This window comes from Amblyraja radiata, chromosome 8 (genome assembly GCF_010909765.2).
Source record: "Amblyraja radiata isolate CabotCenter1 chromosome 8, sAmbRad1.1.pri, whole genome shotgun sequence".
Taxonomy (NCBI): Eukaryota; Metazoa; Chordata; class Chondrichthyes; order Rajiformes; family Rajidae; genus Amblyraja; species Amblyraja radiata.
This window is the reverse complement of record NC_045963.1, coordinates 33,050,304-33,078,269: the sequence shown is the minus strand read 5'-3', so window position 1 is coordinate 33,078,269 and position 27,966 is coordinate 33,050,304. Positions and strand designations below refer to the sequence as shown.

The window sequence follows — 27,966 nt, the reverse complement described above, 5'->3', positions numbered from 1 at the left end:
ACGTAGAGGCATCCACCACTTCGGGGCTGTGCAGGGGTTATCTGAAATACATCTCCACATCGCCCACCTACCTCTCCAAAAGTTCACATGTGAAAGCCTCACCGCGCACATATTGCTGAATGGGACGAGTGATTAGAGGGCGAAAATATTACTGCGATCGTTACAATTCTCCTTAAGTCTGGAAGATAGGGGGGAAGCAAATGGGAGAGCCTGTGGTGTTGGCTGGAATAGAGGGCTCCTAAGTGGGACAGTTTACACATGATTTGCACGTAGTTTCATTTCATTCTGCTGGTATGAGCATTTATAGTACTGGGGAATAAAATAAAAATGAGATCATTAGACCCATGTTTATGTCATGGCTCTATATCTAGAAAGGGTATGTTTTAATCTGCCTTTAGCATCGCGCTTTCCTGGTGCTCGCAACTCCTAATTAATAGCGTAACTGCCAACCCGAAGCCGGGTTTTTTTTGGATCCTGCAAATAATGATACTGTACATTGAGCATGGATCATTGAAGCTTGTGTAAAAGACATCGCGCAGATAGGTTATGTGGGAGTCCATGGAACGGATGTGGATAGTTCGCAGGTAGACGTAACACGCTGTATTAGAACAAAAACAAAGTCATATTTAATCATTGGCTTGTAGTTGTTGAAATCATGGTTTATGTTTTAAAGCTGTTATTCGAACGGTACCAGCGCCAGACGTTCTATTGGCCATCGGTGCAGTCCCCGTATATTTTATGATTAGGTATGTTTGCCTTTAAGAAGGGTTTAATCAGCATCTTGAGCTGTTGGCTCTTTTGTTTGGCTTCTGTAACTATGGAAGTGTGATTTACAAAGATTTGTACGGGTCATGGATGTCTTTCCAGCCTTACGGTGTATATTTAGACAGGACTTTACTTGGTGTTAAAAAGTGTATATTTTCAATGGGTTCACACACAGTAGCGAACAATACGGACATTGTACCGGATTGTACAACGCGTATTGAAACGCAGCATCCAGACTTCAACTAATCTGCTTTCAATAAAGCTGAAATAATTATCCTAAGCCGCCTTTCTACAGGGGAAAAAAAATCATTGAGGAATTCAAAACTTTTTTTTAGTTCTCTTGCACATTCCAAAGCAGATCGGAGGAAACGAGAGGTGTACGGTAATGGCACGATCTGCTTTCCAAACTCAAATGGAAAGGAAAAGATATTGCTGTTTTTTGTAGGGGGGAAAAGGGAACAGGGCGAATTTGCGGTGCACAAAGATAATAACGCTAATGGGTGGTATGGGCATGGTAGTGGACTGCAAACTGTTTGCGCTCCTGTCATCGGGCAATCCGCATGAACTAATTCCAAGTGGCACATGAATAGATCCGGTTGGGAAGGTTGTTCAACTGGAAACAGCGATGCTGTATTACACATTTGCTGCAGATTTCTATTAAAAAGTATCATCAACGCCCATTTAAATACTCTAAATCGTTTCATTCAGCCACAACACAAGAGGATAGGGAGCTCAGAGCAGCATAATGTCTATTTGCGTAATCACTTTAATTTTCGTTCATTGCTTCACAAAACAAAAGGGTGGGGAAAGAATGTTTGGCGAAATGTTTCTAAAATGTTGGATTATTATCCCCGCAGATTAACCATGTGAGGTGCGAGAGAAATCCGCATTTATTTATTTATTTGCGTGTTTGTTTCAGGCACATGGGAAGCGCTTTTCCGCTCGCTGAAGGAGAGCGCCTTAAAAAGGCAAAGGTTTCCTTGTATCGAGCAGTCTCACGAACGACCGGCAACACACCTCAACATTAATCATTGAAAATGGTAGGTGGTATTAATGATTTTTTTTTTTGTTCTGTGCAACTATGTAAAAAAGTAAAAATAACGTATAGATTTTTTTTCCTATATATAATGTATACATTTGCAGGTGTTAAGAATAAAAGCGGAGAACTACTTGCTTGTCAGAGCCCATCCAGAGACACATTCATAAAGCTACAAGCACATAATTATTCGCCCAATCTTTGTGTGCAGAGTACTGGGTGTAAATCGCTTTTTAATGACGGCAGCTGGCCGCTTCTGTTTGTAGCGGCGATCTGCAATGAACGAGCTTCATTCAAAGCTCTGAGTCCTGTCCAGCTCAAAGTAACTGTAACCTCCCAACTAGAAAGAGACATTAAAGTTTCACAAATATGAAGACATTCTGCAATTAGACAAAGTGATAGACCGGCATCCGAAAGAGGTGATTACTACATCCAGGATTCTCCCCGGAGATGCCTTGCATTAATTCCCTGTAAGTTTCCATTTAATTGAAATTATTTTAAGTTTTTGTAGCCGTCACAGAGTCTTGTCGGTTTGCACTTTTCATAACATCAAACAGTACAGCATATGACTGAAGTTGAAGAGCCAGTATTGGCAAAGTATTAAAACCCGGCTATCATTTAACGTGGAAAGTCCAGCGCTGTTTGATCACCCGCAAAGTTTACAGAGGTGAGGAAGCGGAAGTATGAGTACTTCAAAATAATGTTGAATCATTATGTATTTAATAACGTTATGAATAGAATTAGTTCAATCTGTTAGCATATGGTAGAATGATTACGCTATAATGATTTTTTTTTTAAAGAACTTTCTATAGTGTTTTCTTTTTGTTAAACCAACATGGGACCGTCGACTTTGGACTTGTTACCTATTTCACGGGGTGGAATTGGCGAATTGATTATTTTATATATTTAGTGTGGTCACGCCACTGTTGCCGGTCCTGGTGTCGCAAATACAATTAGATGCATTAATTTGGCTTTTGTTCTGTTTGTTTTGTGTTGATTGTTAAATGTTCAATTTGTTTTGTATCCTCCACTACTGTTTCCTTTATTCCTTCCTCTTGCATTGACCTTGTATCTTTAAGGTGGCTGGTTAAATGTGAGCTTCACTGGACCTGTATCCCTTAACGCTATTTTCAATACCAAGCCAGCTCAGATTCATTTGTTGCCTGAACTGTGTGCCATTGATCCTCAGGGCTGAAATATATTACTTTTATGATTCATTGTTAGTTTTGCATACATCATTAATTGTACTGTGTCTGATATGTTCGCACTGGATCGTGGATTGACCATTTAACAAATATATGTCTTCTTTTCACTAATAAGCATTTTTTGGTATCTGTGCACTTGTAAAGCTACAGCGTCTGGCTTTCATCTGGTTTTATCGGATAAATCAGGGTAGCGTTTGTACTTTCAATCATTTCAATGCAAGCGGTTACAACAATGAAAGACAATTACACCCAGGTGGAAAAAACATCTACATAGAAATGGAAATTTTAAATTCCGCCTAAAATCAAATTCCAGTACACTTGACATATCACATAGAAAACCATACGACTAATTTGAATGCACAATCAAGTCAAATGCATGTTATATTGATTTATTGAATATTATATTAATTGGATGTTTAAAGATGAAATATTTCGTTTTAATTTATCATAACCCGCCTAAATAAACATATTCCATTGTTGCTTGTCCAGTCTTTGTAATATGAGGCGGAAAGTATTATAAAGTAAAACTAATAGGTCACGGCTACTCATGGTCGTTCATGGACATTTAAAAAAAATATATGTAATTCAGCCATTAATTAGGAAATATGGAGCATTCTCCCTTCTCAGCCAACTCTACGCCGGTATCATTGCGATTACGATAAAATTCCACCGATTAACCGCTTTATGTTTTGTCCCGCTCGCAGATCTGGGCTGAAAAGACACCGCTTAAGTTTTAACCCTATTGCTACAGCACGCTGCAAAGCCGACTAACCATTTTTCCCTTCACCAACTACAATTATCACACGGACATTACTTTTATCCGGCCCCATAAACGCAACTCGATTTCCTACACACTCAATATAACCAAAGAGACGCATAGAGGGGTATTAGGGGAAATGTCGCAAAACCTGGTCAATCAGTTCTACAGGGAAGCAAAGGAACGAGGAAGTGTTTTTCGGGAGACAGGACGATTCCGGAGTTTGTCCTGGAAGTGGAAAGGGCGCGTCTTCCAGTGATGCAGCGGGAATGTCCAAAAGGTCAGAAATGCAGAGACGCAGATATTTCGAGACTCCCAAAGTCAAAAGTCGACAGATCTCGGGAGGGATGAGCTCACGGAGGAGATTTCAAAACAAAGATGAGACTTTACAAATTGAAGCGCAATCAGCAGCAGCGGATGTCCGAAGCATTTGCTGAAATCACCAATCTTTTAAAAGTTTGTTCTTATAATTGCGATATTTTAAACAAATACCGGGCAATCTTAATAATCAAGCGTCTGGGGAAGGCGCACTGTAAACTTTTATCTAAATGAAACATTGATGGCCAAGCCCCTTACGCTGTGGATTTTAATATGTTTATATCATTTCAGAATATCGACGATAAGATTCTGATAGATTAGAAGGATCCGTTGCTTTTTACAATCGTATTTGCTATCAGCCTCGGAAAATATGTGCAGTTTGTGTTGAAAATGGAAACAGGTATCAAACGATACGGTTGCAAACTCTCACTCATTTAGTTGGGGCATTTGGAAATTCTTGTCCGTCACTGTTCCCGTTGCCTTCATTAAGTGTACATCCTGCAAGGGGCAGAGCGTTACACGACGTCTGTCCAATCAGGGGATTTGCACGCCTTGTTAGCGATATTTAATGAGGTCGCCCTATAGACAAGAAATAAAGGCGCCTTACCGCCGATTTACCTTATGTCAACTCGTTACTTCTAATGAATTGAACAAAGATGTGAGTCCGAGCCCAGAAATTTAGTAGCGTTTTTTTTTTGTGTGGCGATGGGTGGTGGGGGTGGGGAGAGGGGTGGTGGTGAAGTTATTGGGAGGAGGACAGGGTGAAGGGTGAACGCCGGGCTTCCTGCTACCGGGTTATGTGTGTATGTGTCAAAACGAATTAGTTACATGAATAAAAGCACTGAATCCAGTTCAACACAATATAATATCATATGGTGCTATCATGGCTCATTGGTCAGTCGGCTTGACATTTCAATCTGCTTTAGTCAAAAAAAGTTGACTTAACTGCCTCTACATAATCGGTCCCTCGAGCGGCTCTAAGCAGATGCCCATCTTGAGTTCTCCCGAATAAAAACCCACGATTGCCATGAAATTCAGGTAACCTTTCGATTGCCAATTGCTTGCTTTTGGCGTATGGCATTGTGCTTTTCCCCCCACTGAGTTAGCACTTAAAAATCAATTAGTCTTTTGAAATCTTAAAGTAAATTATTCGAAACAAATGTATAGCGCTCCCCGAGGGAGAGCGAAATGAGGATAAAAGGTTTCTTTTAATGTTGTTTTATTCCAAAAAAACCCGCTGACAGATGATGAAAGAACAATTTGCCAAATCAGTTCCCGTTTCACTAGCTGAGCGCCTTCATTAATTTGTGAGTGTGAGAACTATCTCCTTACAGTAAGGAAATAATGCTGCCGGAACTTTTCATGCTGGTGATGATTACTTTATTTGGATCACGGACAGCTTGTTATAGATAAACGGGAGCTGCACAATCCCGGTTCAAGAATCACCATCCCCCATGCTATCGAACACTCTACACTATAGACTAATTCTAATCCATTAGCCTAGCCTGCAGCAGATACATTGATTTCCATCGCCTGCATTGCACTCAACAGATGAGTCACTCAAGCGCAAGGTTTTAATGTTAGAGGATTATCGTGCCACTTCACTAAATAATAATATTAATACGAACAAATGAATGAGAAAATAGGATCTCAATTTTAGGAGGCTTTGGCAATACAACATTCTTCTCCAAAAGATCCATTTGCGAAAGTAGTAACATGTTGAAAGTTACAGCGCATGCTTCCGCTGCGGCAGCATAATGTATTTTATTTAACCAATAATTGGCATATCCATCCCACATCCGAGACTGATAACCTTACAGGGCTTTTCCATGTAAAACTGAAACATGTCCATTTGTAGTATAACTGAAACACGATCATTCTTGGTACAATTTTCGACCAAGGATATTAATCATACTGGGCATAATTTTCTTTAATTATCAATTTTCAGTTATTACCCATGTTGTATGTTACCGACTATAATGCAAAGAGAGTACTTAGAAATATTGTGATGAATGCATCGCATGTCCCTTTTGACAAAGTTTTTCGCAAACTTCGAACTGTACACCGCCAGAGATCACAATTCTCCCATGGAAAGAACGACCGCTGAATAAACCTGAAGTGGTTACCAGTTACTATCTGAATGTGAGTAGAGCGATGGCATAATGCTTTATTGTTATAGTTACAACCATTGTTTGGTTACATCTGTCATTTATGAATCCAACTGCCTGTGCGTGACAGTATACAATTAAAATCGTGACAACAGTCTCTTCAACTTGTTTTCCGATACATTGGCTGGGTTTTATTCAAAAGGCAGAGATGACGATTTTTGTAGCACAAAAAGGCATGTGGAATTAATACCCACTTTAATTTAAACCCCAAAATAAAACATATATGGGACTAAGTCAGTTTGGGGAATCTATCCCCTTGGTTAGTGATCACCGCAGCACCGGTAGCATGACCCATCGTGCACAATATCTGTGTGAAATCTAAAAGGAGAAACGTCCTGTAACAGTAGTGACAGAAATTGAGAATTGGTATCTTCCCCTCCCACTGCGTTTTCCATCAACTGGTTTAAAGTTAAACGGTGGATCATTGAACCTGCGAGTTTTGTTTACAATAGTTGCCAAGTATTTGTATGACGAATTATGACAAGTATCGAACTAATTATATTCCACTTTGTACAACACCTGATAACAATTGTCTGTGGCTTGCCATTGCATTCTTGTGTAAATTACTACTCTACATAGCGACATATTAAAAGATTTGAATAAATTATAGATTTGTCTTCGGTATCACTTAACCATTCACACGATGAGACAGATTATTATTTCCGTCGCATGTGACTGAACGTTATAGTCAGATATTGTAACAAAGGTTATATGATATATGCTATATAGTGTTTGCTGCAATAATCAACTTTAATAATCGATAGTTTAAATACCAGTTGAATTAGCCGTTGTTTTTAATTGTTTCCACTGCAGTTAGATTACGCATTTAATTAAACCCAGTAACGGTGAGCGATTTCCAGAGGGAAAGGAAGATTATCTTTACCGGATAATTATTGGGATAGGACCAATTTCACTTTGTAAACGTATATCCTAATGTATAAGTTATCATTCGTCCAAGATTCAGCGTTACTTAAGTTCACTGTACAGGATCTGGAAGCATATCGAAGAACAAAGCAATGGGTCGCTGGGAAGCCATGCTTAGCATTCATCAGCATTATCACAAGGACATGATAATGTTGGAAACCTATTTTCCAGTTCATTCATTTCCAATTTTTCATCATAAAACATATTATGACGTAGTTGAAAATAATAATGGTAAATAAGGTACATATTTGGCTTTATACCGACATTTTATTGAAAAAATAAATGCCTCAATTATCTAACAGCGTATGATGCGTGGTAATTATACGGTGCCGAGTTTCTTTCCGGCATATTAACAACAGCGAGTTGCTACAGGTTTGAACTTTTAGACTGTTGCATGAAGTGACAAAATGTGCGTGTTCTAATTAGTGAGGGAAATAATCAGATTTGTTTTTACCCCGTCACTTATTCTCGTATCAATATCAATAAATCCTTTTGCATATGTCATCAAAATATTTTCCGTTTAATATTTGAACTTATTTTAAGATAACCTTTGACCCGTACAGTGAATGGACAGTCCCTTAACTCATATTGCTATCATTTCCCCCATGCATTCGCGGGAGTTATATGAACATATTGGGACGTATATTACAAATTGCAAGACACCAGTTTATGCATAAACGGTGATAATATCACTGAAAGCGCCTTGCTTTTACATATTTATCAGCCGGTCAAATTTCAAAAATGGCTCATGAAATGAAAGGTTGTAAGTTGATGTCCACAAATGTGTGCACTTTAATTAATCTCCAATTAGAAAAAGTCAAAAGTCAAGTCAAGAGTGTTTTACTGTCATATTTCCCGAAACGGAACAGTGGAATTAGAAACATAGAACATAGGTGCAGGGGTAGGCCATTCGGCCCTTGGAGCCAGCACCGCCATTCAATATGATCATGGCTGACCATCCAAAATCAGTATCCGGTTCAGGCTTTCCCCCCATTTCCCTTGATTCCCTTAGCCTTAAGAGCTAAACCCAACTCTTCCGATTCTTACCTGTAGCAGCACAACCGATATGTAAACATAGTACTCTGTAAGCAATGTTCAGTATATATACTATGTGTGAGTGTGTGCGTGTATGTGTGCGTGTGTGTGTGTGCGCGTGTGTACGTGTGTGTACGTGTGTGTGTGTGTGCGTGTATGTGTGTGTGTGCGCGTGTGTGTGGGTGTGTGGGTGTGTGGGTGTGTATGTGTGCGTGTGTGTGCGTGTGTGTGTGTGTGTGTGTGCGCGCGTGTATGTGTGTGTGTGCGTGTATGTGTGTGTGTGCGTGTGTGTGTGTGTGTGTGTGTGCGTGCGTGCGTGCGTGCGCGCGCGCGCGTGTGTGTGTGTGTGTGTGTGTGTGTGTAAACAAACAATATCGTGCAAAGGCACAAAAGATAATGCCTCGAAGTCAATGTAGTTCGGAGCATATTTGAATGGTGTTTTGTTTATTAGTCTGATGGCTGGAAGGAAGAAGCTGCTCATGAACTTGGACGGTACAGTTTTGCTTCGAGAGACTTATGCACCCGTCTATTTACTTTAACCATTTATCTTTCAACTATTACTCTAGCTATGGACTAATTGAATCATACGGAAATCATGACTCGGAAAGTTGTGGTGGTTGGTGGTTGGGGGGAGGGGGGGGGGGTACATTTGGTCCATCATGTAGTTCGAGAACTGCCCAACCTGAAGGCTACGTCTGGTGATAGACCCCCGGTACTACGGGTCATGGTTCCAAGTGCATATTTATTCAAGTTCTCTTCAAATGCTATGAGTGTTTCGACTTTATCCTCATTTCAGCCAATTGCCCACCGGACAGAACCCACCTTCTAGTACAAAAACGTTTTCGTCTTTCCGCTAATTCTTGTAGTAATTCCTCGACGTCGGGTTTTCCAGGCTTTCCATGCCCCAGCCTCTGCCTTCAGAAATAAGTCCATCCTATTGACTTTATCAGGCTCCCTCATAGCCTTTGCATCTCACTTAAGCTTCCCACAGACTTCCAAATCAACCAATTCCAGCTTTTCTGATAATTACATATTTTCAGTCCTCTCAATGTATTCTCCACACTTCCTTCCTGCAGCGTGGTAACCAGAAATGTATACGGACACCAGATGTAGTCAGTTGTATATAGCCGTAGCATTACGTCTCTGCATGTATCATATAGGTCGGCTGACACAAATCAACATCCCGCATGACCCTTTATCTACATTAATGGCTTGACCTGCTACGGACGTGTGGACATACATATCGAGGTCGGATTGCTCCTACAATTTACTCAATATTCTTCCGGTTATTGGCTATTTTCTTGCATCTCTGCCATTTCGGTATCTCTCTTGATCAAGATAGACACAAAAAGCTGGAGTAACTCAGCGGGACAGGCAGCATCTCTGGAGAGAAGGAATGCGTGACGTTTCGGGTCGAGACCCTTGAAGGGCCTCGACCCGAAACGTCACCCACTCCTCTCCAGAGATGCTGTCTGTCCCTCTGAGTTACTCCAGCTCTTTGTGTTTATCTTCGGTTTAAACCAGCATCTGCAGTTCCTTCTTACACATTTCTCTTGATTAAATTCTACTTGTTATTTTCTACTATAAGCCAAAGTTGGTTATTAACCAAATAAAAATCCTAATTAATAGTCATTATTAACATTTATTATCTCACCTTTCATAGATTTACATACAATATAGAATACTGAAATGGAAACGTAACTCAGCCGGTCCGCAGCTGTAATTACTTTTGTATGACTTTATCTGACCTCCTATTTGATCTAATGCTTGGCAATGTCTAGCTTTCTCTCATGTACTGGCTTTCTTTTAAAACATGCAAATTGTTTATCTTAACCAAATGCTTCGATAACAAGTTGACACTCTGCATAAGATGAGTTAGGAACAGTTTCCTTTCAACGACCAATGCTTTAGATTCCATGCCATTGCGAGAATGCTACTTCCACTTGCCGCTTAAAATTTACTTACAAGAATTCACAGATCTTTATTAGCTCATTTCCAATTCTCTTTTTTTCTGAAACAATGATCACTAATTTGCTGCATCTCTTACAAATCTCTTTTGTGTTTTTTCCCGAATGCGTCCAAGTCCTTCTTTTACGTGGACCTATGCTGGTGCAACCTGGCGAGATTCCTGCGCACGGAAATTCAATCATTTTGTATTCTCTTCGATGTAAATAAATTCCGCAGCTTGTTTGCATTTTTCATCGCTTTGCCGATCTGCGTAATGGTTTCTAATGTTTTGTTTTTTAACAGATATTCATTTCCTCTTCTTTCCAATTTAGTTTCTAAAGGGTCTGTCCCACTTACGCGACCTGGACAGGCGACTGCCGGCACCCGTGATAGGTCGCCGAAATTTTCAACATGTTGAAAATTCAGCGGCGATCAGAAAGACGCTACGACTCTTTAGAAACCTCTCACGACCATAGCAGACCTCTCACGGCCATACAGGCTTATGGTCGTGGGAGGTCCCCTATGGTCGTGAGAGGTCATCTGCGACATGTCGCCAGCAATCGCCTGTATGGTCGTGAGAGGTCTATGGTCATGAGAGGTTTCTAAAGAGTCGTAGCGTCTTTCTGATCGCCGCTGAATTTTCAACATGTTGAAAATTTCGGCGACCTATCACGGGTGCCACATCACATGTGGTTAAAGTGCACATTGTCAGATTTTATTAAAGGGTATTTTATACATTTTGGTTTCACCATGTAGAAATTACAGTTGTGTTTATACATAGCCCCCCATTTCAGGGCACCATAATGTTTGGGACACAAGGCTTCACAGGTGTTTGTAATTGCTCAGGTGTGTTTAAATGCCTCCTTAATGCAGGTATAAGAGATCTCTCAGCACCTAGTCTTTCCTCCAGTCTATCCATCACCTTTGGAAACATTTATTGCCATTTATCAATAGGAGGACGAAAGTTGTGCCAATGAAAGTCAAAGAAGCCATTATGAGACTGAGAAACAAGAATAAAACTGTTAGAGATATCAGCCAAATCTTAGGCTTACCAAAATAAACTGTATGGAACATTATTAAGAAGAAAGATAGCACTTTACTAATCGCAAAGGGACTGGCAGGCCAAGGAAGACCTCCTATAATAAAGAAAAATCCCCAACCACCTGTCCGACAGATCAGAAACACTCTTCAGGAGTCAGGTGTGGATTTGTCAATTACCACAGAAAAACAGAGGCTACACTTCAAAATGCAGATAATTGGTTAGCTACAAAAATAGAATAGCCAGGTTACAGTTTGCCAAGAAGTACTTAAAAGAGCAATCACAGTTCTGGAAAAGACGTCTTGTGGACAGACGAGATGAAGATGAACTTATATCAGAAGGATGGCAAGACAAAGTATGGAGGAGAGAAGGAACTGCCCAAGATCCAAAGCATACCACCACATCTGTGAAACATGGTGGTGGGGGTGTTATGGCCTGGGCATGTATGGCTGCTAAAGGTACTGGCTCACTTATCTTCATTGATGATACAACAGCTGATGGCAGTAACATAATTATTTCTGAAGCATATAGGCACATCCTATCTGCTCTAGTTCAAACAAATGCCTCAAAACTCATTGTCCGGTGATCCATTCTACAGCAAGACAATGATCCCAAACATTCTGCTGAAGCAACAAAGCTAAAAAAAATGGTAAATTCTTGAGTGGCCAAGTCAATCACCCGATCTGAACCCAATTGAGCATGCCTTTTATATGCTGAAGAGAAAACTGAAGGGTACTAGCTCCCAAAACAAGCACAAGCTAAAGATGGCTGAAATACAGGCCTCAACAGAGAAGACACCCACCAACTGGTGATGTCCATGAATCGCAGACTCAAGCAGTCTGTTGTGTTGTGTATTCTGTTGTGCTGCAGCAAGCAAGAATGCTATCTGGGACATATGTCGATAAAACACTCTTGACTCTGGACTTGTCATTGTATGCAAAGGCTTTGCAACAAAAAACTAAACATGACTACTTTCATTTTCATGACATTGCTGTGTCCCAAACATTAAGGTGTCCTGAAATGGGGGAACTATTTATAAACACTGTTGTAATTTGTACATGGTAAAACCAAAATGTATAAAAATGACCTTTATTAAAATCTGACAATGTGCACTTTAATCACACATGATTTTTTTCTCTATTACAAATATCAAATTGTGGAGTACAGAGGCAAATAAATAAATGGTGGGTGTTTGGCCCAAACATTATGGAGGGCACGGTATATGCCCAGGCTTTAAGATTTATAATGTTTTATTGCTTGATATTCACAGTATTCCTTTGCCCAAATGGTGCAACAGGACAAGGAAAACTGCAGATGCTGGAAACCTTAGCTGAAAATAGTGAAATGCTTGGATAGAGTGGATGTGGAGATGATGTTTCCACGAGTAGGAGAGTCTAGGACTGGAGGCCATAGCCTTAGAATTAAAGGACGTTCTTTTAGGAAGGAGATGAGGAGGCATTTATTTAGTCAAAGTGTGGTGAATCTATGGAATTAGTTGCCAGAAGGCTGTGGAGGCAAAGTCTGTGGATATATTTAAGGCCGAGATAGATAGATTCTTGATTAGCATGGGTGTCAGAGATTATGGGGTGAAGGCAGGAGAATGGGATTAGGAGGGAGAGATATGCCATGATTGAATGGCGGAATAAACTTGTTGGGCCGAATGACTTCATTCTACTCATATCACTTATGATCTTATGATCTTATGACCTTACTTGTGATCTTAACTTGGGGAATTCAGCGCAATAGGCACATCTGTATGTGTGTGCGTGTGTGTGTGGGGTGGGGGCAGTTGGGATGCTTCTTGAGACAATTTGGGGTAAGGGGCACAAGAATACCGAGATGGAGTTGTGGCAAAGCCTGGAAAGTGGTCGGCAGATAGATGGAAGAGAGGCGATTGCCATATAATGGAGTGAATGACAGAGACTAGAGGTGAAAAGAAAGGGTATCATGTATGGTGAGAAGCGGGGTGAAATGCAAAACTGGAGGGAGGGATGTGGGTATAAAGGGACAGGAGAGAGGGGAAATCGGAGATAAATAAGAAATAAGATATTGGGGAATGGGAGATGAGCTTACTTGAAGAGGGGAATGGAGCAGGATGTCTTTGGTGGCTGGGGGTGGGAGAAATGTCTGCGCAGCGAGATGGGGCTGGGGGACTTACTTGAAATTGGAGAATTCAAGTCAAGAATCAAGAGTGTTTTATTGTCATATGTCCTGGATGGGACAATGAAATTCTTACTTGCTGCAGCACAACAAAATATGTGAATATATAAACATAGTACATAACGGAAAAGAAAAAAAACGTTCAATAAATAACAAATATAGTGCAATAATAATACAGTATTTTTCCGCTCAGAGCTCAGAGTGTATATGTTGTTGTGATTAATAGCCTGATGGCTATAGGGAAAAAGCTGTTCCTGACCTGGACGTTACAGTTTTCAGGCTCCTGTACCATCTTCCTGATGGCAATGGTGAAACACGTGTGTCGCCAGGATGGTGTGGGTCTCTGATGACTTTGGCTGCCTTTTTGAGGCAGCGACTACGATAGATCCCTTCGACGGTGGGGAGGTCAAAGCCGGCGATGAACTGGGCAGTGGTCACAATTTTTTGCAGTCTTTTCTGCTCGTGGACATTCAAGTTTCCGAACCAGGCCACGATGCAACCACTGAGAATGTTCTCTACCGTGCACCTGTAGAATGTTCAATGTTCAATGTTCATATCGCAGGGTTGTAAACTATCCAAGCGGAATATGAGGTTCTCCATTGACACAATACTCAGGCGTTAGGTAGATGTAGTGGGTTCAATTGGTGTTAGTGCAATTAAGTCCTATAATATGGCAACTCATGTTGTTCAAACATAAGCTTAACATGAAAATGCGCAGACCTATTCGCTCCAATACGTAATATTAGTTGTGGTCTTGCGTCAGAAAGCGCTGCAGTAATAGCCGAATTTTGCATAATGGACGCCAGCAATGCAATTCATTACTTTTTTTTCTGAATTTTATGATTGATGCATTCTCGGTGCATTACCAAGAATGCATTTCCATTTACCAGGCCAATTAACCTACAAACTTTGGAGTGTGGGAGGAAACCAAAGATCTCGGAGAAAACCCACGTGGTCACGGGGAGAAGGTACTCCATAGTAGGGATCGAACCCGGGTCTCCGGCGCTGCAAGGGCCCATGACGGTCCATTGTAACCCCATCTTCCTGCACCAGTCCGTAATATCCCAGTCCCTACCTGTTCACGTGTGTATCTAAATGCTTCTTCAATTGTATCTGCTATGGTATCTGCTTCTACCACTTCCGCTGGTCACGAATTCCAGGGAACCACCTGTAAAAAGCCCTGCCTCCTAATTGTCCTCTGAACTTCCCCCTTCTCACGTTAAATATATGCCTCCAACTATGTCCATTCTGGGAACAAGACTCTGACCATCTACACTATCCATGAATCTCATAATTTGATATAGCTCCACCATGTCGCCCCTAAGCATCCCACGCTCCAGAGAAAATAAACCTAATACTCCAGTCCAGGCAAAATATTGTTAAGGCTCTTCTGTGCACTCGCCAAAGCCTCCAGATACTTCTTGTAATGCAGCGATGGAAATGGACACTATGCTTAAAATATTGGGGAACCAAAGTTTTGTACAACTGCAGTTCGACATGCCAACCTTTATACTCAATGTCCCGACCAATGAAGTCAAGCATGTTTTTAGCCTTATTGATCACCTGTGTTGTAATGTTTGTGATTTTGCAATGAACATAGAGTGCGCTTCAACACCGATCCTTTCCCTACACCATCCTCGCCCCCAAAACTTTAAATCTTTAAATCATATGTGTGCTTTATCTTAAAACATGGTCAATCTTTTAAATCAAAATCGTTTCCAAATGCACATTCTTTTAATAACAAAGGGATATGATTGAACTGACATAGAGCACGTAGGGTAATATATGTTTACGAATATAGTATTACTTTTTCGTGTGTTACATTTTTAATGACAGAAAAGAACTATATTCTTCCCAGGACAGAAAAAAACATGATTGCGCTATTATGGGTGCACAGACAGACAGACAGACAGACAGACAGACAGACAGACAGACAGACAGACAGACAGACAGACAGACAGACAGACAGACAGACAGACAGACAGACAGACAGACAGACAGACAGACAGACAGAAAGAACATTCATATGAATACTTTATTCGTGGCGAAGCAATCTCCCACTGTAGAGATAGGGTAGAGAGTTGTCGTTTCCATAACGTCTGACTTGTTTTTCACGTGCTGTTTGAACTAAATTTCGGTAATCCTCTAAAAATAACCTCTTCTTTCCAGATATGTCCATGGCATTAATCCAAGACGGACTGTAGTCCCTAATTTATATTTGAACCGTTCGTGTACGCACATGTAACAACAGCAATATACTGTATGCGCGCAAACGGAACACATACTGTTTAAGCTATGTTCATACGCGCAATATATTTACATGCAAGGTGCAGTGACTCTGGAAGGAAGAGGTTATGTGGAATATTTACACACGGCTGACTGTAATGAGGTGAAACATCTTATCAGAAATAACGGGTGGAATGATAATCCAAAATATCCTGTGAAGGAAGATTAGAAAACATATTTGGAATGGTAATATATAAAAGGCTAAAGGTAAAGGGAATGGAAATAATGTTGTGCCGCTTCAGAGTAGAGGCAAGGACATTGGATGACAGTACGGCCTCTTAAATAAAAACTCGGCAAGAAAGTAGAAAATACACACAGAGTAATGATCAAAACGCAACACACACAATGCACATGGAACACAACACCCAATCGTATATATAACTAGAAAGTAATCATATACATGATTATTTTATAACGCCCTTCTAAATATAACAAACAACAGAAATCAAACAAGAACAAGGCACATGCTCCAAACACAAATACAACGATCATAACACTCAGGTAACTGTATATCTAAACTGCCATCAGTTGTGATGTCGACCAACCGTTAATAGTCAGATCTATTAATCTTCCTAACATTCCAATTAATGTTAAATTCTTCCGCAATCAATCGCAATCGCTTTCGAAATGTGGCACAGAACAGCACTCTCTATCATGTTATTGTTGGGAACTCTTATAAATTACCCGCTTTTGTGAATCACACTTTCAATAGCCTAGTAAACCCATGATGGCATTTACTCGCGTAATTATGCTGGAAGATTTATGTTACAGTTTCCCACGCTAGCCTGGATTAGAACTATCCGAGTAATTACATACAGTTACGCAGAAGTAAATGACGTGTATGAATGATACATTAATATTATAGAATTGCAATTAAACTAATGGTCGGATACGGCGGAGGAGTGAGCACACATCGACCCCACAGTACAGTATTACACATTATATCATTGGATTTTAAATCCAAACAGCTACCTGCATCTGAGACGTTATCACATAAGTTGTTTTGGCACGAGATGCATATTACACGACGCCTTTTGAAATTCAACATACCGATTTTACCTTTCGTGCTCCTGCTCCTGCTCCTGCTTCTCGCATTTAAAGTGATTTTGGATGGTGAGAGTCGAGGGGTGACGAATGGATCGTGGCAAATATTTTCACCATAGAAGTGCATTGCGGTTTCTTAGTAACAGTTGTGATATATTAATTCAAAAGCTCTCGTTTCGTATAGTGATCGACTAGGATTTTATTAGTGTTGATAGCGGAAGTGAATACCTATACCGTTAATCGAAGTTGCATTTTAAGCGCGAGAAGCGATGCACTGGCACGCCCTACTTGCTACCGCGTACCTCTGTTTCGTTACTGTTGATACTGTAGAATTGAACTTCCTTTCCTGAAGTTTGGATTCAACAGGAAAGATATGCTGCCTCATCCCTGTAGAGGTCGCTGTCCTTATCGCAAGAGTTCTGTAACTCAGTCTCCTCAAAACACCAACCCCAACCCTCCAACAGTAACACAACACCTATAAATTATGCTCCATTCCAGTGTTTACCTCTAAAGTTGGTCACATTTAATATCACTAGAGAGCAACAAATATGAGCGGCAAAAAGTGATGGAAGCTCCAAGTAAACTTGAATTTATGGATTTTGGATTATTTTAGGAATCACATCCATCAATGAGATTACAATTTTAACCAAAGGCTGCTCTCCTTGTGTCCAATTAAATATATTTGAAAGTTTCAAGTTTTGATGCTTTTCACCACCTTTCAACATTAATTTACCACAGGGCACCAACGGCGAATAATCTAGCACAGGCATAAATAATCGTGGAGATATTTAAAACTTAACCATGGACACAAGGGATAAAGGCACACATAAAGTGACATAAAATAAACAATCACTTATGTGAATCTATTTCAGTTGATAGGCGTTCCTAATGTCGGAGAAAGCTGAATTGAAGGGAAGAAGGAATAATATGAAGATAACAGTCAGAACTTACTGTCGTGCCCGATATTCTTTTATATTTAAAGATGTTACCAGGATGTAGATTTCTGCTACAAATATGTTCATTGTAGAGTTTAATTCTATAGTGCTATTGTTAAACAGTTTAATTCCATATTGTTGTATGTGTAAAATGCCTAAATTATACATAATTCATCTACACAGCACTGAGCAATGTATAAAATGCTTCATATTTCCCAAATTCGCAAACAAGTTAAAGAATTGAGAACAGCAGGGCTGATGCAACGAAGTGGCCATTCTAGTTGAACAAGTGATGCGATCACTCTTAAAATCTTCAGCTACGAACTTATTTCATATTTAAGCCAAATCAAGTTATTATCTCAGATATTATCTCACATTTTTGCTCTAAATAATTAATTCCCTTGTTATACATGATCTGCCGTTTCTTACACAACAGCGAGTTTAGATGAGAGCGTCGACTATTGTCCGTTGAGTTAATTCATTATTTCCCTCTCCCTTTCTGAAGTCCGCGCTCTTAAACACACAAACCCACAGCCTTGCCATAACTTTCCCTTGCTTGTCCTCTTTCTTTCTTTTCCTGCTGTTTTCTCTTTTCACGCACATGCATTGTTTTCCGATGGCAGTTTTGTTCTTCAGCTTGCACACCATCTGACTTCCCTTTCACACACTCAACCATATTCACAGCTCTCCCCTTCCTCACTCTTACCTACACACTGCCAACGCTCACATGCTCGTGTGTCTTGTTCCTTTCCTCAGAAAGTTTCCCTTCACACGCTGGCTCGTCTTCTGCCTCCCCCCACTTGTTGCATTGTACCGGCCTCGTTTAAAAATGCATTCGAGGTCAAAAAATACATTAAAGTAGGAAAACCGAATAACAGCGACTTTGTGGGATGTGCTGTATAGAATTCACCGACATACAGCGTCCTTGATACCGGGCGAAGATCATAGAACTCTTAAAAGAGTACCCCCTCACAAAAAAACGATCCATATCTCCAAATGTTTATCATCTTAATGTTTATACTTTACAAAAAGTTATTCAGTATTACGCTGAGCTGTAAAGAATCATAAGTCCCCACCTCTGCCTTGCTTCAAACCACAAGAATTTAGAAGGTTCGTAGCATATTTTAGAAATCCCCAGCGTTAATCAAATTGTATCATTGATTTTAATGGAAAGCTACATTGCATTCGATTCTAACCCAGCCTCCATCATTGTCCGTCATTTGTTTAATGAGCTTGTCAACGAATGCCTTGGAAATACAATTATCCATAATTTCTTAATAAAAGATAGCCGTCAAGTATTGAAGTATTCTAAACTGCACACAGATGGGCGAACGCGATGGCATTCCACAGTTGTATAATTCCAATTGTAGCCGATCTGACCTATAAAACTTCATCCATGCTATAGATAAACTACCCGATACGATCTTTAGGTTATTCATTGAAAATGAACATGGCGTAAACTGAGCAACATGTTACACTTTGCTAAAAATGGTGATATGAACTCATGCCAATTGAACCTCATTAATCGCTATATTTACTTTTGAGAACTGCGCAAGAAAGAATAACATACTAGGAGAATAATGGACAAAGCAAGTTGTGCCTTGAATGTGTAAAGTTAATTCCCTGTCGATAAGCGAATGACACTCACTCGCCAAACTGATAAGTTCAACTATTTGTTATCTTTTTGCAAAAATGAAGCACAGATGTGTTATCCAGATTATATTGTGTTGCGACAGCCCATGGTGTGGTTTCTAACAGACTGTTATTGAATACGTTACTGGCGTGATTTTGTTTTACATTGCTAGGGTACTCTTCCAGCATGGACTTAGTCAACTTGGAGGTTAGTAGCCTAAATGCAGTCTTTGTGGAAAGGTCTTCCCTCTGCATTACTTTATTCTAAGGATTAACAGTGGGGTTTAACTATGTGCGCTGATAAATTGAATAGAAATATACACTGTGAATATAATACAGTAACCGAGGAGACATACAGACATAAATATAGTCGCACTCATAACACACAACCCCCCCCCACACACACACACACACACACACACACACACACACACATACATACACACATACACACACACACACACACACACACACACACACACACACACACACACACACACACACACACACACACACACACACACACACGCACACGCGCGCGAGCACACGCAAACGCATGTACAAATAAACACACACATGGGCACTAACACCCACACCACTGCCTGCATAGATTTAGATATATTAGTCTGACGAAGTGTTCCGACCCGAGAGGTAACCTATCAGTCTGAAGAAAGGTCCTGACCCGAAACCTCACCTATCCACGTTATCCATTGATGCTGTCTGACCCGCTGTGTTACTCCGGAACTTTCTGGCTTTCTTTCATATATTTAGATGCTGAGCCACAAATAGTAGACACATTAGAACACTGACGCCCAAACACGTACAAACACACACACACACACACACACACACACACACACACACACACACACACACACACACACACACACACACACACACACACACACACACACACACACACACACACACACACACGCAGATAGACACATGCAAACACTCAGACAGTGGTTCACGCAAATGATCAAACGCTGAAGGCATATTCGGGTATACAGATAGACAAATGCTGACACATTCAATCGCACATACGCGCACGGAGTTACAGGCACTTATATAAAGATACACAAACGCACGCACACCTACAATGAAAGGTGCCCATTGATCGAAGCTGCTATAATTGAAGGTCAAACACACATACACAGCGGTTGTCTCCTATAAATAGATTTTGATATTTAGGAAGATATATCTTACTGGATTAACTTACAGGATATTGGCACAGATACACCATTCACTGAACTTGTTATTCACGGATGAGCAATGACTGTCGAATACCATATTTATCGTTTTCCCGGTTTGTCTGCCACAATCGATACCGATAAGGGCGCCTGAAGCCCGAGAGGGGAGACATAGAAACATAGAAACATAGAAAATAGGTGCAGGAGTAGGCCATTCGGCCCTTCGAGCCTGCACCGCCATTCTATATGATCATGGCTGATCATCCAACTCAGTATCCTGTACCTTCCTTCTCTCCATATCCCCTGATCCCTTTAGCCACAAGGACCACATCTAACACCCTCTTAAATAGAGACAGTCAGTAACCTGTGAACAGCAGCACCATGACAAGAACAATGTACACGGTATTCCCCTCATCAGTGCCAATGGTAGCTTTAAAGTAACAGCATCTCGATTACCAGTTTGTCAGCGATTATGTTGCGGAGTCGTTATTGCAAAATGTCTACTCAGATCAAATCAAATTACCACTAGTGTACAGCAAGGCAACTGATGGAGAGGCTGCAGGTTTAAAATATATGTAATTACTCTATTTCTATGCATGTTGGTAAGATCTTTTCTCCCAACGTCAACAAACTACAGCAAACTTGTTTGTGTCTCAGTGTAAAATGGCACAAGCCAAACTTCACAACTTCGCAGCAGCTCAACTGTCTTTCATTCTCGGTAACATTGCGCAAAATAACAGGAGGCACGTTTAGTCAGGTAATTATGTAATTTGTACATCTCTCGATCTATCTTAGTTTAAAGAAATTGACCGCGCAGGTACCAGAGCTGGTCAAAAATACTGCGCTTGAATTAATTACATCAAATATTTTGTTTCCAGCGCAGTAATTATTGACAGTGAACCATTCTAAAATATGCGCCCTTTTCAAAAATTGAACGTGAAGTCTATAAATTACACTAGAATGCTTTTCATTTGTAAAAATCATCAGTTATGTTACTCGAAGAGGTATGTAGTAAAAGTAGCAGAACTAGAGGCAGCTTCGAATTCACAACTAATGGAAGGATATTGATACCTGTGAAATACTCCGGCAAAGGCTGCTGCTGTTATTCCACTGCTTATGTTTTCATCATGGAAGTTTACTCAGATTATTTAAATGCTTTTACCGCCGCGACCTGGATCACACCAATACACAACGACATTATGATTGAATTCCATTTTCGTCAGTTCAGCGTTAATACTATTTCCCCAAAACCACGGCCTAGAATAGCCTTTTTTTTTTTGTTCCATACTCGCGAGGTAAAGGAGGCATAAAGACATGTTGAAAGTTAAATAGTAACGTTCTTTATGTAACGCCATTTCGATCGTCATCCCCTAGAAATATGGCCCAGATTATTCTTCTATAGTATTTTAGGGATTACGTAAAGCAAAATAGACGTTTCCTCCACTTTAGTATCCCACATATAATGCCTGACGAGATTTGTTAATGACTTGCAGATTATATGGCCGATTTTAACACGTGGGAGATCATGGTATACGAATCTATCTATCTATCTATCTATCTATCTATCTATCTATCTATCTATCTATCTATCTATCTATCTATCTATCTATCTATCTATCTATCTATCTATCTATCTATCTATCTATCTATCTATCTATCTATCTATCTGTCTGTCTGTCTGTCTGTCTGTCTGTCTGTCTGTCTGTCTGTCTGTCTGCCTGTCGATCTATCTAGCTAGCAGGTCTAGAGGGTGTGAGCTATCGGGAGAGGTTGAGTAGGCTGGGTCTCTATTCCATGCAGTGCAGGAGGATGAGGGGGATATCTTGTTGAGGTGTGCAAAATCATGAGAGGAATAGATCAGGTAGATGCACAGAGGCTCTTGCCCAGAGTAGGGGAATCGAGGACCAGGGGACATAGGTTCAAGATGAAGGGGAAAAGATTTAATAGGAATCCATGGGGTAACTTTTTCACACAAAGGGTGGGTGCCTGGTGCAAGCTGCCAGAGGAAGTAGTTGAGGCTACGACTATCCTATTGTTTAAGAAACAGTTAGACAGGAACATGTATAGGACAGGTTTGGAGGGATATGGACCAAGTGCAGGTAAGTGGGACTAGTGTAGCTGGGACATTGTTGGCCGGTTTGGGCAAGTTGGGCCGAAGGGCCTGTTTCCACACTGTATCACTTTATCTATCTATCTATCTATCTATCTATCTATCTATCTATCTATCTATCTATCTATCTATCTATCTATCTATCTATCTATCTATCTATCTATCTATCTATCTATCTATCTATCTATCTGTCTGTCTGTCTGTCTGTCTGTCTGTCTGTCTGTCTGTCTGTCTGTCTATCTATCTATCTACCCAGCTGTCTGTCTGTCTAAGATATGTCTATGCCTGTTCCGATTATAAATAGACAGATAAGTAATAAATGGATAGACAGATAAATCACATTAACGGAGCATTGAAATATAGTTTTTGCTGCAAATTTTCTGAATAACCCACTGGAAATGATACATCGTTGCTGAACAATGTAAGGTATAGGCTTGCTGAACTTTGACGTGTATGCCTGTTGAATGTTGCAGATCTGTGTAGATTTGCATTTTAAATGATCACAGCTAGATGTTTATAACCAAGAAAAGTAATATACATTTGATTTGCTTTTACCAAGAACAGGGAAAGGCTACTAAAACATTTTGTGTGCACTATATACTTTATTGTTTCCCCCCCCATTTTTTAAAAGTATTGCATGATTTAATTCAGATACCCAAAGCAATAGGCAGATGCATGAAAAAGGAATAAACATTTTCATAACTACAAGCGAGGCTGCGAATAAGTCTTTCCTTTGTGTATCAATGGATTAATCTTTACTCTTCCACATATCAAATTTACGTCTTACGGTAAGTTTAGGGCAATATTTTTGAGCTAAATAGCTTTACCCTTAAAAATCCAGTATATCTTTCCAGGATAGGAGGAGACATGGAAACTGCCAGGCACAAAACAAATGGGTTGGGGTTGGTCTTCAATGGAGATGGGGGAGGTGTGCTATGTAAGAATTTGGGGCTGTAAGGCCTACAACAAAAACAGTTAAAATTGGCTGACGATGCTTTAAATGTATTCCTCTTAAACTTATAAAACACGATATGTATTCCACAACTTTTTTGAACAGGCATCCTTGAACTCTTGGCTCTTATTCGGTTTTTATTGACTTTGTTCAGTTTTGTGGTGTAGAATATAAATGTTAGCGTATTAAGAACAGCGCAGGGAAATCTAAGAAATTGTTTGGATTTTGCTTGCTTTGAGAGACACAGTTAAATAAAATAATCTAAAACAAAACGGCTTATCTATGAAAGGTCTTATGCTTGAAGGTAGACACAAAATGCTGGAGTAACTCAGCGGGACAGGCAGCACCTCTGGAGAGAAGGAAGCTAAACTAAACTAAAGACATAGTGTCTACCTTCGATTTAAACCAGCATCTGCAGTTCTTTCCTACATGTTTTATGCTTGAAGTTGACCGATATATTTTTTCCCCATTAGTTTTGATTCACGAAAAGCTAATAAGATACGCAACGTCTTTTCAATTGTCGAATGTCTTTATTTCAGAAAAGGGATTACCGCCAGGAAACACAGGAACAAAAGAAAAAAATGGCTGAAGTTTTGATTCCCAACTCACGAAAGCCGGAAGGTCTCGACTTTTTGACGTTAGTATCGCGTTTGTGCAAGGCCGACTTTATATTGTAGACTAACCCCCGGTCCCAGACTGATTCCTGGAGTGCCACCTACACCGGAAACCTTCACTGCCCATCCCTTGCAGCCCAGTGCTTAGCATAAAGGTAGATGCTATGCAGACAGTAAGACAAAGACAGACAAACATAGACAGACAGAAAGACAGACAGACAGACAGACAGACAGACAGACAGACGGACGGACGGACGGACGGACAGACAGACAGACAGACAGACAGACAGACAGACAGACAGACAGACAGACAGACAGACAGACAGACGGACGGACAGGCAGACAGACAGACGGACAGACAGACGGACAGACGGACAGACGGACAGACGGACAGGCGGACAGATAGACAGATAGACAGACAGACAGACAGACAGACAGACAGACAGACAGACAGACAGACAGACAGACAGACAGACAGACAGACAGACAGACAGACAGACAGACAGACAGGCAGACACGCAGGCAGGCAGGTAGGCAGGTAGACAGGCAGGCGGTATTGCTGGCAGAATCTGAGCCTGTATAGATTCAGTAAGTAAAAATACCTGATACGGCCTGACTTCCAGAATACTTCCAGCAGTTTGTGTTTTTATATTAGTTTACCAGGTATTTGCTTAGGATTCCCTGAATACACAAATATGCTTTTATCGATCATTACCGATGTAGATAGCTCCTGTTTCTTCCACTTCAATAAGTTACAATGGAAGACAGCAACACGGCAAAAGAGTTCCCCCACTTTAGGGTTAGTTCGAGATTGATTTACATTTAAATGTAAAACGTGTTTCGATCAATTTCCGACGCAATAATATTTGCCGTCATATTTTTAATTAAATACAATTCTTGCAGGATCGCTGGTCGGCGTAGTTTCGGTGGGCCGAAGGGCTGTATATCTAAATTAAACTAAACTAAACTAAAGACATCGTGCTATCTTTAATCAATGCTCATTTTCGAATTCATTGAATAAATCGTTAATATGTTTTATCGTTGCTGGATATATAAAGCGGTCAAATGTGTTTATTTATTTCATTTATCTGCCTAACCAATGCGTGAGCTTCCTAAATTATACTTAATTGAAAGTGTTTTCAAAGAAGACCGAAAAAAGGGTGCTGAGGTTTAAAGATGTCGAAGTTTATCATAGTTATTATTGCACTCCTTATTTTAAGTTGCCTTATTTGGTGAATCATCATTTGTTGTGAAAGGTGCTCGGGGAATAGGATATAATACATAATTCATTCGAATTCTATGGAAATCTAAATTATTCTCTTGGATAAATATATTAAGCAGAAAATTCAAACAGACAACAGAAACACATATAGTACACGATAATGAATATGCAAAACAAGCTAAAAGCAAATAGGTGTTAAAGGTGAAACGACATACTGGGCTCAAACGAGTTTTGAAATGAAATCAGTTGTTTCATTCCGGAAGCATAGTTTTGTAAAACAGACTCCAGAATGGTGCAAGAGCATAATTTAAACATTTGCTTGATAACCGGTTGCGTATTCTGAAACGTTTATTTATAAATCATTAAATGGTGCATTTATTTGATTGTAGCATAAAATATGTATAGAGAACAGCTGTTTGCAATAGCCGCTCCTTTCTTTCGTTAATAACTAGGGTTGGTTTATTAATGTCAACGAGTATAGTACGCTCATAATGCCTGGTTTAAACAATCATTTATTGATGCCCTATAGTAATGGTATATCAGAACAAAGTTTGCTGACAACTGATTCCGCATCAGCTATTTATGATGGACTATTAATTGGTACATAATTTGGTCAATTGCTTCTCAGTTTTGTTTTGGTGTATTTTGCTCACCAGAACAGAACATCACATTTTCTTATGGTGTCATTCCGGAAACAGTTTATGCAGGCTCGTCTTTTTTTTAAATAGAAAAATAGGCTCTACAATCGTGTTTCCAACGCCAAATTTTATCCTGGGTCTGTGATAATTCAATAAAATGTATCTCACATTTTAATTATATCGAACCCATATCCCTGATTATCCTGATGGTGTTTTAATGATTAAATGTATCGAGAACGTGATACGGACCGGTTCTGATTCCCATGTTGCACTACTTTATATAGTTAATTAATATTTATATACGTAATCCACATATGAATAATAATATTCATACGTTTCATAGAAACATTATGCAGGCGTTGAGAACTTTCATAGAGCGGTGAGAACTTGAACACGTTTTTATTTTCTGTTGTAAACAATAAACTAAGTTGCCCGAAGGCCGTACATGAGTCGATGCATTTGTGTTAGCAACTGAGGCCACTGTTTTAAATATGGGGTCAGGACACAGAAGCTGTTTACTTTGCTTTCCATGCACTGAACAAAGAAACGCAAGCCTATGTTCTCATTAGTTCGCCATATCTCCAAATGTTTCACCCAACACTCTTGCAGTGTAAAGAGGCAAACGCAATAAAAGTGAATGATTTTGTTTTACAATGTTTTGGATTTGCGTGCAAAGCAAGCTCATGCTTGCCCTGGAAATACACAATTATCGTGGGGCTCAGAGAGGGAAGAAGAAAAAAACAAAGCTGTGAATGCGACTACCTAACGGGCCGCATCACAAAAGAACGTCGTATTGAATGGTTATGGGTTGCTGTAGCCTCAAAAAGCATTTACGCATAAGTTACAGGAGAGATGGGTCTAGGTTGAATTGGTATTTACGTTTTAATTAAGTGAACAAATTGGCGGTTGCTATTGAAAGAGGAGGGTGAAGTGTCATGGAAAGGTAATGGGAAATTGCTGGGAAGCAGCTGGTGGCGACGAGGTCTGGTTCAAGCAGCGGTCAGAGCGGCTGCCATCTTTTGTTTTCCTTCTTTCTGAATCCACTTCCTTCCTGCAAGGGATGTACTCAGCGTCTTCGCTGCGGCTTTCTCCCGATTCTGCAGCAGTCGACCCGAATGTTTGTTTTCCTTTTGTCAGCTCTTGCCAAACAGGAAAACAACCAATATCATTGCATCATCAATGGAACTTCATTCCGATGTAGGTTCGCTCCCATCTGGTAATTTCAGGCTGGATCAAACACAGGCAACGACACATTTTAATTGGTGTTTTCTATTAACATTGTAACAAGTTAAACGGAGTACGTGTAATTACTCCCAAGTGTTGTCACGAACACCCCTTCCCATTTAAACTTGGACATCCCAACCTCCAGTAGGGGAAATGAACGGCTGCTCTTTTACTACAACAAAGATCGTGGGCTTCACATAGAATGTGGCACTGTCCCAGCCGAAAAAAAAAAACACGTCTTTAAAAAAGAAGCCAGTACAACAACATGACTGAAAGTTGACAACTCTGTATGGAATGACAACTTGGACTTGAATGATATCGGCCAGTGTCTTATGTTTTATTTACCAACATGTCACAAAGACGAAACGTGGCATTCTCTTGCTTTCAAGGTTCATTGGATTGAGCCAAACTCAGCAAAGTGAACTGTTTTGCCATCAAGCTTTGGTATAATCGTTTGACAGTCTACCTTATCATGCAACATAATGAAACACAATATTTGTGACAATTTGCTCATATTTCATCAAACAGTGCATTAAACCACATTGTTGTTTTGTCTTAAACATAGTTTTAAGACAAATTAGAGAACAGCCTGAATCTTACATCTGACCTACAAAATTATTGAACATGGCAGAATCTGCTTGTAAAATGTCCACTAATTAATCTTAATAGTATGGGAAATATACGTACCCATTACAATTCACAGGTTGCTGACATTATTTTGTCGGTTGCTGACATTATCGTAAATTAAAAAATGTAATGGTT

The 27,966-nt window shown here is 40.1% G+C and overlaps 1 long non-coding RNA gene across 1 annotated transcript in view; it reads left to right on the top strand.

Annotated features, from left to right (window-relative positions):
* Nucleotides 1-301: 301 nt before the first annotated feature.
* Nucleotides 302-27,966, top strand: part of LOC116976039 — a 45,757-nt gene continuing 18,092 nt past the window's right edge. Inside the window, exons 1-4 of the long non-coding RNA XR_004412854.1 lie at nt 302-584; nt 674-746; nt 1,685-1,805; nt 24,046-24,143. This is a non-coding gene — a long non-coding RNA (uncharacterized LOC116976039). The remainder of the gene's footprint in view (nt 585-673; nt 747-1,684; nt 1,806-24,045; nt 24,144-27,966) is intronic.